The sequence below is a fragment of the Pholcus phalangioides genome, unplaced genomic scaffold, assembly GCF_987345545.1.
Source record: "Pholcus phalangioides strain wild (caught in Gottingen) unplaced genomic scaffold, Ppha-v1.0 ptg000017l_1, whole genome shotgun sequence".
Taxonomy (NCBI): Eukaryota; Metazoa; Arthropoda; class Arachnida; order Araneae; family Pholcidae; genus Pholcus; species Pholcus phalangioides.
In genome coordinates, this window is record NW_028301610.1 from 37,188,856 (window position 1) to 37,202,144 (window position 13,289).

A 13,289-nucleotide genomic window follows, 5' to 3' on the forward strand; every position below is an offset into this window, starting at 1 on the left:
TAAACTCGTCACATATTTTATTTCTTCCGGGTGCGTCTGAAAGAATCGGGATTTGGTACCGATGTGTGTTGATAATGTTTCGGTATCGCTACTTTTTGTGTGATACACTTAAATGTGTGTTGCGATAAACCTCTTTTTACAGGGGCACAATACATCTAACTGAATTGTATTCCATTTAAATAATCGTTTACTTATTTGTTTCGTATACAAACCTGTGAAAGGCCGGTGAGATCTAACTTCACTACGTGCACAATTAAATCAGTGAAATTGGAAGGAAAAAGCGGGGATATCAGAGTAAGAGAACTATAATTGCACACGCGAACATATGCTAAAGGGGAGGGGGAATGCGTAAAAGATGGCACTAATAAATTAGGTTAAAAAATCCCCGAACACATACAACAAACAATAAAACAAACATGTAAGCACAAATAAAATTCAATACATGATGCCTCGGCTACCGAAGATGATTCGTTCCAGAATCATGTTCGTTAACCGAAATCTTCGTTAGCCGGAATATGCTTTCCCATACGAAAAAACCGTTTTACCCGCATTTAATGCTGTTTTTTTCCCCGTTATTTTCCTCCGTTTTTTGAATTCGAATATCTCAATGAATATTGCACTTCAAAACGTGGAATTTTGTTTAGTTGTAGTTTAGTTGTAGAGAGAAAGGGAAACTACTCCTCTCTAATTGGGTTTTTTAAAAATGTATATAATTTTTTTTTTATAACTATACAACCCCTTGCACAATGAATGAAATATCTGAGTACTACACTCTATTTAGATACTTTTTCTAATTGGAAGTATGCTTTTAGGATCAATGGTTTCGCGGTAAAATGCCATACGCCCTGTTAGTTACCTATGCACCCTGTATATAACGACGGAATTCGTTGGATTCGATGATGTTGCTGAGACAAATATGAGAGAAATTCTCAGATACAACTCACCAGAGGCCCCTGATGGACAATGTTTGGTAACACATGGACAATACCATGAGAAATTTAATCGAAAAAAAAAGCGCTCCCAATGAAACTAGAATTTTCATATTCGCTAGAAATATGCAGAATTCTCTGGCTTTGCTGATAAATTTTTTTATAAGGGGACGAAAAATGCTGCTTGTCAATTGAATCTCGATTGTTTCATTAAAAAGTGTTATCAGCCTACCACACCAGGCTCTTCAGGAAAAGAGAACATCTACTATCACTAGAATCAATCAGTAGTATTGAAGACAGAAAAAGTATTAAAATTTAATTCATTAATATTGCCTAAATCTATATGATTTATTCATAAGTTGTAATAATTAATTCATTAAAAAAGAAGTTCCTTTGCTGTTGGATAAAAGTTTTTTTAATCCTTCTAAAGAAAACCAACCCCCTATCCCTATCTTTCCCATGTTAAATTCAACTGACTTTACACGATTTCTTCTTATACGCGACTATTTTGCGGAACCAATTAATCGCGTAAAGCGAGGTGCGCTTGTACGTGCTTCGTGGTCATATTGAGCAGCGGCGGATGTTTATTACGTTGAAAAAAAAAAAAAGGCGATAAATTCGGATGCTTGTCATGTCTCTGAAAAGCAACTGACCAACAGATGTTCTTCCATCATCGGGAAAAACTCATTGAAATGATTACAAAAACCCTCCATGTTCGCAGAATACAAATTAAAGAAAGAAGTTTGATGGTGGGCGTCGCGATTCTTCAAGCCATCTGGCGCTTATTTGTTATCGAATCCGAGACAAAAATAAGTTAGCGGTAGTTCTGTTTCATAAATCGGGAATTCAAATTAAAAGAAACACTCGTGACGTCACTAAAGTCGTCCACTTCACCTCTGTGTAAAAATGATATTGTTGTTAATTTTTCACATTTGAAACGGTCGAGAGCATCCGGAGGGTTTGAAGGCGAAAAATATTTATAAAAACGCATACATGAATCTGAGAATAGAAACTACAACTATAGTGTGTTGAATCACCGGCAGGCAGCTTTTTGGTGGTACGCATCAACTGTCTAACTGTATATGTTTTTTACTAGAATTTCTAAAAAAATATCCTAAAACTTACTCGGCAAGAATACAGCTGTTGGAATTATTTACTCTGGAAAAATACGGGAAATCCCAGGCCTAAGTGGACCACGTGTTTTTTAAAATTTATGTGTTTATCCACTGCAAAACTAACTAGGTTTTCATGGTTTCCACCAGAAAAACTGCCAGCCTCCAACGCAATTTTAAAATTTGTCCTCGAGATTCTTTCTGGTAAAAATTTGTTGACGTGCACGGGTCTCCCGGCTTGGTTATTTTGGGATCTGAACGTAGTTCTGTTCTGAAAGTACAGTAGGCTCTCGATCCCGTGCGATAATCCGACGTTTTTCAGGTGGATTTTCTTAGAACATAAAAGAGGAAAACATGTCATTGTATGTCTGTGCGCATAAGTTTATATTCTTTAAATGGACTATTTTTTCAATTGACTTCCAGTAATCCGGCGATTTCGATAATCCGGCATACCCTGATCTGATATGTGCCGGATTAGTTAGAGATCTCTGTCGGATTAGTTAGAGAGAATCTTCCCTGTAATCTCGTTTTTTTCCTCCATGTTTCACTTGAATGCTCTAACATAGCGGTTCTCAAACTTCTGTCATCCGTATCTCCTTCGCCCAATTCATGGTTCCCCAGTGGCTCCCCAGAATAATTTAGTAGATATTTTTACCTTATAAAAGGACACTTCAAAGCATAGATAGGGTACACAAATCAATATCTCCAGCTCACGTCGACGCCCTTAACAAAGGTTGGCGACGCCCCTAGGAGCTGCGAAGCCCACTTTGAGACACACTGCTCTAACCTACTTGTCATGGCGCTGCCTTCGCTTTATTTTCTTAGAATATCTGCCAGCCTCTACCTGACTAGAAACATATTAGTCTGCCATTTCGAAAACTTATTAGTTGCTTTCGAAAATCATAGTAGTACCAGATCTCATTTTGATGGGGGAATCCTGAACGCACTTGAATTATAATACGATTAACGGGTTCCATGGTACATTTAAATCGGTGCCCGTCTCGAGAATATTATGGGCCCACATAAGAAATTATGTTCAGAGGCCTCTATACCAACCTACCAACATGAGCGGATAAAGCATCCAGAACAGGGTGGGGGAGGGCGAATCATCAAAATTATGCATAGTGAACCACCATAGTGATGTCCACTTTCACCCTCCCTCCTATGCCCATAATACAATTTTTCACTGAACGGTGGGGGGGGGGGGGACAACCCTACTTCTGTATCTTACTGTGCCTACTAATTTGCATATTTATTCCCGAAAAATCATGGTACCACATATTATTATTATGAGGTCTCCGGGTAAAGCCAGGTCCACACCGACCGCATAGCTTTATGCCGAACCAAGCAAAGTCTGGTACGATGCGGGAGCTCAGCAAAGCGTTCACAAACGCGCGTGGGCCACATTCTTAGACATACCAACATTGATGGGATCTGGTTCTTCTGGGCCCAATGCATAATGTTGTAATAACAGGTTCGCGAAGGTAAGAAAAAGTTGGAGGGCACGTTGAGTTACAAGTTATAGAGCCCTGTTAGACCTTCTCAATGGCCAGACTCTTACGGGGTACCAGCATAAGAATACGGGGGGGGGGTGGAAGCTTATTGTTTTTCAAACTATAAATTTTTCATTGAGAGGCCCGTGAGTAATCTTAGCCCGGAAGCACATTAGAACTACGGGCCTGTGGGATTTATGGCTCTTAGGTGTATGGTTATTTAATATATTGGGGGAGATCCCTTTAGCAGAGCCACATCAAGAAATTAAAATTTACTCAGTCATACGAGGCAAGTGTCCATTTTGACGCCCCTCTTATTTTGATTGGAAAAACAGTAAATTCAGCGCCTTTTCTGATCAAGAACCCAGGGCACAAACCTTCCCCCCTCCACCCCGCCCTCAAGCCCAATATTTCTTAGGTATTATCACGGCCGTAACGAGAGGGTGTGTTTGTCTCTCCCGAAATGTGAGAACATAATTGATATATATAGAATGACTATCTCATTACATCACCTAAAGGATTCCACGGATCAAGTTTCTATTGGCCGGACTGCGACAAGACCTAAAACCATGTGCAGTACCACAAATGCGCATTGAGATGCAACACATGCTTTGACGACACATGTACGGTTGGGACATCTCAAACCTGCGATGACTGTCTCAGGATATGCCGATCCGCCGAATGCTTTGCAAGACATGAGAGTCTTGGGAGCAAAAACACCACGTACTGCCAGCAATTCTACGAGTGCCCGTCTTGCAAGAAATTTCTTGTACAAAAAGAGCGGCCACGAGGCAAACACGTATGTGGCGAGAAGTATTGCAGCAACTGCAAAAAATTTCCATCTAGACGAGCATCATCTCTGCTCCCTCAAGAAGAAAGCGGTGAAGAACCCCCTCCTACAAGCTCGTCTTCTACGATTTGGAGACGGATCAATCTTCCGCAGAGCACGTGATCAACTCTGCGGTTGCTCAATATTAGGACGGGGCGGAATTCGTCTTTCTCGAGGGTATAATGCCGTCAACGAATTATGCGCCTGTCTCTTCCGCAAGGAACATAAAGGTTTCATCGCCATCGCACACAACATGAAGGGGTTCGATGGCCAATTTTTGCTCAAGTAAGTTTTTTTTTTTTTCAATATTTTGAAAAAAATTTTAGACGTGCATAAATACCATTTTTTTAATGTGTTATTTTTTTTCTTTATAGATAGCTCCTACAACAAGGAGTCAAACCGTCCAGAACGTCCGAAAGCTGCGCAAGTGTTGACCATTCTAATTCTAATCAAAAATAAGACAGCACGAGGAGATCGTCAAGCAAACAGCCATAAGGAAAGAATTGCGAGTGAGATTCCCTGACCAGTCTTTTGAAAAGAGTCACGTGACTCCGATCCTTTTCTTCCCATCCGCAAAAACACTCATATCAATGAAAAGATATATATTTCAGTGTGGAAGAAAACTTCCTCAGAAAAAAAAAATACAAATATTTTTGAAACCTGAAAGGAGGACAAATGGACGAATTTTTCGAAGCGTAGGAGGACACTCGAAATGACAAAAAAAGAGGACTTCTGGTAACCCTTTGCAGGTATGTGTTTACAAGCGTATCACAGCAGTCGGTGATTCCCCTTGAACCTTCACTCGTTTAACGGTTCAACAGCTCATACCCACTTCATTATCGCTCTGCCAATTAAATGCAGTAGTGCATTGAAGCCACGGTTGGTATAAGAGAATAGGGATGATGACAATTTAAGAGTCATCTCACGCCATCTCTAAGATGGCGAAATATTCAGAAATGTGGCTGGAAGTATATCTTAACCTCGGGAATTGACAGCCACCTCCACAGGAACAGTTGATGCTAACTAATTATATGAGATAATATGATGTAATCTGAATAAATGACAATGAAGTCACCATACGATGAGTAAGATGCTGGAGATTCAACATGTTAATATTGATGTAATTAGTGATGCATTCATATAATAACGTAGATAAAAATAATAATTTTTTATTTCGGTTATTTTTCCTGTTTTTATGAATTTTTTAAGTTTCTACTGACTTTTTGCCCACCCTGTATTAGGATTTCTAGCATACATCCAGGCGGGAGCTGCGTAAAGTAACGTAGGACGTATGATCAATTTATACAAAATGAGTTTGTTTGATAGAAAGAGGGTCATATTTTGCCTGCAAATTTTCCTAAGGGCCTCCCTGGCTTGTTTGGCTTTTTGAATTTCTGGCTTATTTATTTTCTCCAATTTGAGCAAGAGATGGCGCCACTATTCTTCTTTAAAAACCCAGCACCACAATTTTTCCCAACTAAAACAGAACCACTATATATAAGGGAAATTTGCTAAATCCGGTTATCATATGCATAATTACTGGCTATTATGCATAGTTACCAACAATTTTTGTAAGTTTAATAAAAAATATCGCATTTACCGGTGATTATGTGTAATCCTCAGCTCGTATTAGTAAATATGATAAATCCTGACTAAAGTATTTCAATTTACTGGATATTTTGCTCAAATTTCAGTCTAAGATGATCGATTCGACCAGTGATGTTGCTTATGTTTAAGAATTGCTGATAAATGTGAAGAAAGTTAACATTACAATGAGCTGATAATAATTTATACGTTTTTTATTCTCATATAATACTTATTTTCATTTAATTTAGTTTTCATTTCAAAATATGTGTAGAGTGCACCCATCACGTACGGGTGAAACTGACAAGTGATTGAATGTCAGTGATACTGTGACCAGGGCCGCAACTGGGGGGGGGGTGGGGCTGCAGGTGGGTCTCGTGCCCCGGACGCTAGACCCGAGGGGGGCGCAAATTTCATTCAGAAATCTCTCCAACATTATAACATTATAAGGAGGGGCGTCAAAATGCACGCTTGCCCCGGGTGATCAAGCATCTAGTATTCGTCTGGGAATTCCGAGGGCGTTGGTCGAATCGCTGCAAAAATATGTGGGGAAAAAAACACACGCAAACACTCACGTCAATGAAGAGATATGTGTTTCAGAGTGACAAGAATACTATGAAAGAAAATTGTTCGGAAACCTGAAAAGGAAGACAAAAGGATGAATTTTCTAAAACGTAGGAGGACGCTTGAAATGACACCAAAAAGGAGGACGTCCGGTAACCTTATTTGTGGGGCCATGTAAGGGGGCCTTAATCGTTAAGACGTTACCTGTGAACACTAGGATAGGTCAAAGCAGATGAGCTGGAGAAAAACTGCTTCGGTGTATGTTTTGATATATGAACCTAGATGGCAGCATGTAATCAGAGAAAAGAGTGTTTTTGTTATTGCCCCGGTGTAGGGTAGGGTTATATACCAAGTCTCTTTTAGGAGGACATGTCCTCCTTTTTGATAACATTTCAAGCGTCCTCCTACGTTTTGGAAAATTTGTCCTTTTGCCCTCATTTTCAGGTTTCCGGAATTATTTGTCTTTTTTTCTGGGGGAAATTTTTTCTCCACTTGTGAAACACATTTCCCCATTGATATGCTATGATATGAGTATTTTCGTGTTTTTTCCCCCCACACACGCATTCACCAATAGCTAATATCAATGAAAAAATACATATTTCAAAGTGGAGAAAGAAAAATTTTTACCCCAGCGAAAAAAAAACCCCGTGAACCTGAAAAGGACAAAAAGTTGATTTTTCCGATAACATAGGAGGACGCTCGAAATGATATCAAAAAGGGGACGGTTGGTAACCCTATCCGGTTGTCAAACAAGGACGTTAGAAACTACTAAAAAAGTCAGCGTTTCTCCACCTTTTGAACCTAAGGTCTGAAGTAAAATGTCTGAAACAATTTGACGGACCACTGTGTCCTGAAAATCGGGACATTCCTTTAGTTTTGATTTTATTCCGATTTTTTTATACAATACATATTACATTTGTAATATTTACTAAAGTCATGAATGCACAGCGTTTTCATAATGTGCTGTTAAGTTTTATATCAATGTTTCTCAACCTTTCTAAACCCAAGGACCAGTAAAATGTCTGGAAACAATCCGACGGACCACTTGCGTCCCGTATTACGGGACATTTCTGTATTTTCGGTTGTTCTGAATTTCTTTTTATGCATTTATCCCGTTTCTTTTCCAATGATGTTCGCTTAAATTTATAACGTTCACTAAAATCCTTAATAAACAGAGTTTTTATAACTTATGATAATGTTGGGTATAAATACAAATATTCATCTCACATTGCCAAGTTAAACTGGTTTTCCTCGATTTTTCAGCAATTTTAACTACAATTGGGGATTTTGCTGACTTATGGCAACGTTTTTAAAGACAATTGGTAACGTCCCGTATTTTACAGTAATCGGGTAATTTTTCTGTCAAATTTTTGTTTACTACGATTTGTAGCAAACTTCTATTTCCTCACCCTTAATCTCTTTCTCGCAGTAATTAGCAAATTTGTCTGAAATTTCATTTTTGGGCTGCAAATTAGTGATAACCCGTATTCAGGATGGCAATTTCCCGCAATTTTTCTTAATGAACCTAAATATGAAGGTACAGTTTTTATTTGTGAATCCATATGGATATTACTATAATATCTATTACAACAATTGAATAATTTTCCATTCAATTAGAATTGAATTATCAAGACCGCCTGCGAACCATCTCTGGTCTTCAGACCATAGGTCCAGAAACACGGAGTTATATTATGATAGTGACAATAAATATTTATCTCACATATTTTTAAGGTTCAAAAAAAATTTTTTTCGGAATTTTTCAGCAATTTTAATAACAGTTGGTGATTTAGGGTCATTCAAGGATTACTTCAGCATCGATGGGGGTGGGGGGGGGGGTGTCGGGCATGATATTCTACTATGTCACAAAAAAATGTAAAAAAAAATTGCCAATCGGTATATGTGATGCAAAAACAGTGTGTTCAGTTAGTAATATGAGTAATGTGTCCCCTGGATGCCCGTGAACCTGGAAACAGAGAAAAGAGGAAGAAGTGACAATGACAATATATATATATATAAAGGAAGTTGGCCAAAGATCGTTATAGGGTTGAAAATAATAAAAAAGCAATATTTATTATGACTTTTCTCACAAAAATGATCATAAAACAAATGCATACATTTAGATCAACTGATTAGATTTTGCATAGGATTCATGACTTGCGTGTGAACATGTTTTGTAATTTGCACATGTAAAATAGTATAAAAACTATGCCTTCTATATTTTTGAGTTATTTAAATAATTGTGCTCTGCTCTATCAATGTATAAAAACAAAATATCTCCCTCTAAGTGTTTGTCGGTCTTTGCCTACAAAAAGCGAAGCTATTTTTAGCATCCGCCTATTCTTCCAAAAAATCCAACACCTCCAGAAAACAATACCAAACGCGACTTTGTGACGGCGGTCGTCAAACATGCACGCACTAGCGAAGAACCAACGCAGATTACACCAAAAAACGTTGGTTTGAACTGGATGAAACCAGCAAGTGCTAGAGATAGAAGGCCTCCGCAGTCTGCTTGTGACGGCAGTAAGTAGTCCATTTTCCCTCAGAATATTCAGGGAAAAAAATTCCCTGCTCGTGCCAGTATCATCGTTGTGAGGAAAAGAAATGATCGGGCTCAGAACTGGCGATTTCTATGCCCCACATCCAATCACTATGCGGCAGAAACGAAATAGGATACTGTGTTTCAAAATGTGGCAAACTTGCTAGGTAGTCTGAATGACGTTTATGGAAAACAGTGCAAATGAATGAATGAACGCCAGGGTCTCTGCCACCGGACTTATCCCGTTGCCGAGATCTCTTCCAGCCCAACTTCGTGGCAGAGTCTGGAACAAAGTGAGTGTGTACACCTAACAGTCTGAGTGTGTAGTTAGTGTTGTGTATGATATTTCAGTGCTGCCATCTATACTTCAAATTGTGAGTGAAGTGTAATGATTGAATATTTGTAACGTTGTAGGCCTGTTGCTCTCTGTGGCGAGACTTTTTAACGGGGAGATCGGCTCGCATTTGCACCTTGAAGTTGGGAACCACAGAAAACCAACTTCAGCCGACCACCACTATGGGGTTCGAACCCGTATCCTAGGGTTCAGTGCAGGAAAACAGTGCAGAGGCCTTCTATCTCTAGGAGGTTGCTGATGAAACTCACCTCTCATATACACAAGGTCATGCATGGCGCAAACTGGCGAGAAAAAAAAATGCATCTAAAATATCCGAAGTGTGAATTATCGAGCTTTGCTTGGCATCGAGAAAAAGGACAGTCAACATGTGATTCCGAAAGTAAAAAGAACCGTTCTTGGGCCTCCAAGTCAAATACCTTTTTCATATTTTTCTGATATATGTAAAACAAATTTGGAAATCAACGAACATCACGTGTTCATCTAAGTGGGGCTACAAAAAAAAAAAAATGATCTAGTAATTTCCGTGTGAACGATTCTTCGTACAATCATGTGGAAGGTTTCAGAGTGTGCAGCACATCATCTTCATCATCATCAAAAATCAAAGAACTTTCGCCTCCTCTACAACGCTTAATCGACGGTGTAAAGGACATCATCCACCTTGTTGCGACCGACTGCAAACATCAATCCGACAAGTGACTGACATATCATCCACGTCCGAACATCCTGCCGCCGCAAACTTGTGAGGAATTTTTTATTTCAGCGCTAGTTTTTATTATTGTGCACAATAACTTTTTTTTATGATCCCATTGATAGAGCAAAGCACAATTATTTAAATAACTAAAAAATATAGAAGGCATAGTTTTTATAATATTTTACACGGTGCAAATTACAAAACTTGTTTACACGCATAAGTCATGAATCCTATTCAAAATCTATCAGTTGATCTAAATGTAAGCATTTGTTTTATGATAATTTTCGTGAGCAAAGTCATAATGAAAATATTGTTTTCTATTTTGTTTTACTCTAACGATCTTTGACCAACTACCATTTTTTTATTTGTGTTCATATTGTCACTTCTTCCTCTTTCCCCTGTTTAAAGGTTCTCACGGGCATCCAAATGATATATCACTCAATCATTACGCTAACTAAACATACTAATTTTATGACACAACGTTCAATATTAGATTTTCCGCATTATTTATTGTACGATTTTTTTTAGTCAACAACTCAAGCATGTACAAGCAAGGCAACAGTATAGTAAAAGCCGGGTTTTCCTAGGAGCAGGTTTCCTGTGCCGCGCGCAACGTGATTCGCCCAGCGCGAGACGCCGTCCACTCACCAGAATGAAAAGCAGCATGACTGTTTTCCTACAGAGCGCAATACGCCTGACGACAGCACATTACGTCGGGCGTGATTGGCCGACTGCTTCTGGGGGAGTCAAATGCGTCGTGCACCAAGGTTTTGCCGATATTTCCTTCACTCTTGTGTGTTTTCTTTTCCTTCAACCGGAGCATGCAGACGACAGACTAATACAAATACAAATACAAATACAAATACAACGCCACAACAGGCAAAATGCCCAACGAGGTGGCTGATAAAAAGATGCCCATAAAAATATGGTTGTCATATGTTTCAAAAATACAGCAACCCAATTAAAAATGCAATTAACACAAATTACAAACAATATATACACATGATAAAATATTATACGATGCCCATAAAGATTACTTATGGTTGTCTTATTCTAAGAATGGATAGCTTCTCGATTTACCCCAACATGTTTATCGTATTTCTTTTTAAACGTGTCAATTGTGTTACAATTTACTACCTCCGGGGGTAAGCTATTCCATTTATTAACAACCCTATTGGAGAAAAATTCCCTGCGACACCATAACCTTGCATTGTCCCTCACCAATCGATACTGGTGTCCCCTTGTAAAAGCAGTCGATTGGCGGTGTACTAAAAGTTCATGGTCCATCCTATCCATCCCATTGAAAATTTTGAACACTTCGATCATATCTCCTCGACACCTGCGTTCATCCAATGTAAACATATTCAAAAAATGAAGTCTTTCTTCATAACTCAAGCCCTGTGTGCCAATAAGGACACGCGTAGCTCTTCTCTGCACCCCTTCAACCAAGTCTATGTCCCTCTGTAGGTATGGTCTCCAAAACCTTACAGCATACTCCAGTCCAGGACGAACTAAGCCTCGAAAAAGAGGAAGAATGACTTTAGGAGAACGCGAAGAGACCTTTTTGAAAATGAGACCAAGCATTCTATTCGATTTTTTGACAACCGCTGAACAATGTTCAGAAAACTTAAGTCGCTCGTCAATGAGAATTCCCAAATCGGTGACTCTAGTTGCATCCGGGATAGTGACACCATTCAACTCGTAAGAGAACCGTGGGTTGTTCGAACCAAAATGAGCGACCATGCACTTATCTACGCTAAACGTCATGCTCCATTCATTTGCCCATGCTGCAATCTTGTTTAAGTTGGTCTGGAGCAACTCCCTATCGCTTTCATTCCCGATTACCCCCATTAGCTTCACATCATCTGCGAATTTGCTAGTAATTCCATCGATACCCTGATCGAGTTTATCGATAAAAAGTGAAAAAAGTATGGGGCCAAGGACACTTCCCTGAGGAACTCCACTTGTGACGTCTGTCCAACCAGAGAATTCCCCGTTCACCATAACTCGTTGCGACCTATCTCTTAACCACGATTCTATCCAATTCAGCAAGTTGCCCCCTATTCCAATCTCGTGTAAACGCTTCAAGAGTTTGCCATGTTGGACCCGATCGAATGCCTTCTGGAAATCAAGGTAAACAACGTCGACATTTTTGCTCTTACCCAAAGCCTTAGTCACGTAATCATAGAAGCAAAGGAGGTTAGTTACACATGACTTCCCCTTCCTGAACCCATGCTGATTATCCGACAATACATTATTCTCGTCTATCCACTTCACAAACTGCCTTTTGATGATAATTTCCAAAATTTTCGAGAGGGAGCTCGTCAAACTCACTGGACGATAATTAGACACCACTTCTCTACTACCCTTCTTAAATATCGGAACAACGTTAGCCAGTTTCCAATCTCTCGGGACGATACCCTCAGCAACACTACTCCTGTATATCTGTGCGACTGGCCCCAACAATTCATTAGCACCTTCCCTGAGAACCCTGGGATAGATATCATCTGGTCCTGGTGCTTTGCTTGCACATACATTTCTTAGAAGATTTAGGACCTCCACGTCTTCCACTTGAATATCGTTGAGCGTTTTATTACCCCATGCAACACCCGTATATCGAATATCATTATCTCCATTAAAAACCGACGCGAAAAAGTCATTGAAAGCACTACACATGCCTACATTGCTCTCTACTTTTGAGCCTCCTATCGAGAGGGGGCCAACTGTCCCCTTACATCCATTATTGACGTATCGAAAAAATGATTTTGGGTCAGAGCCAATGTTATCTGCCAACCTAGATTCAACTTGCTTTTTACTATCCCTTATCGCTTTCTTCAACAGTCTTCTTTTATCAGTAAACAATGATAGGTCACCTCGTCCACTTTTATACTCTCTGAATGCTCTTTTCTTTTCAAGATAAAGGTTCCGCACGCTATCCGTGAACCATTGAGGGTGTGATGTACAAACACGCTTTTTTCGAACAAAGGGTATGACGTCGTGCAAAACAGAGGACAGCTTCGTACTAAATTCTTCCCATTGACTTACCACCCCTACTGATTCCAACCGGTCTTTGAAAACTTCCGCTAACCTTCTTCGCAAAACATCAAAGTTAGTTCTCCGAAAACAAGGAACCAGTCTTTTGTTATCAACCTTACCCGAGGAAAAGTTACAGAGAAATCTGACGATACGATGATCA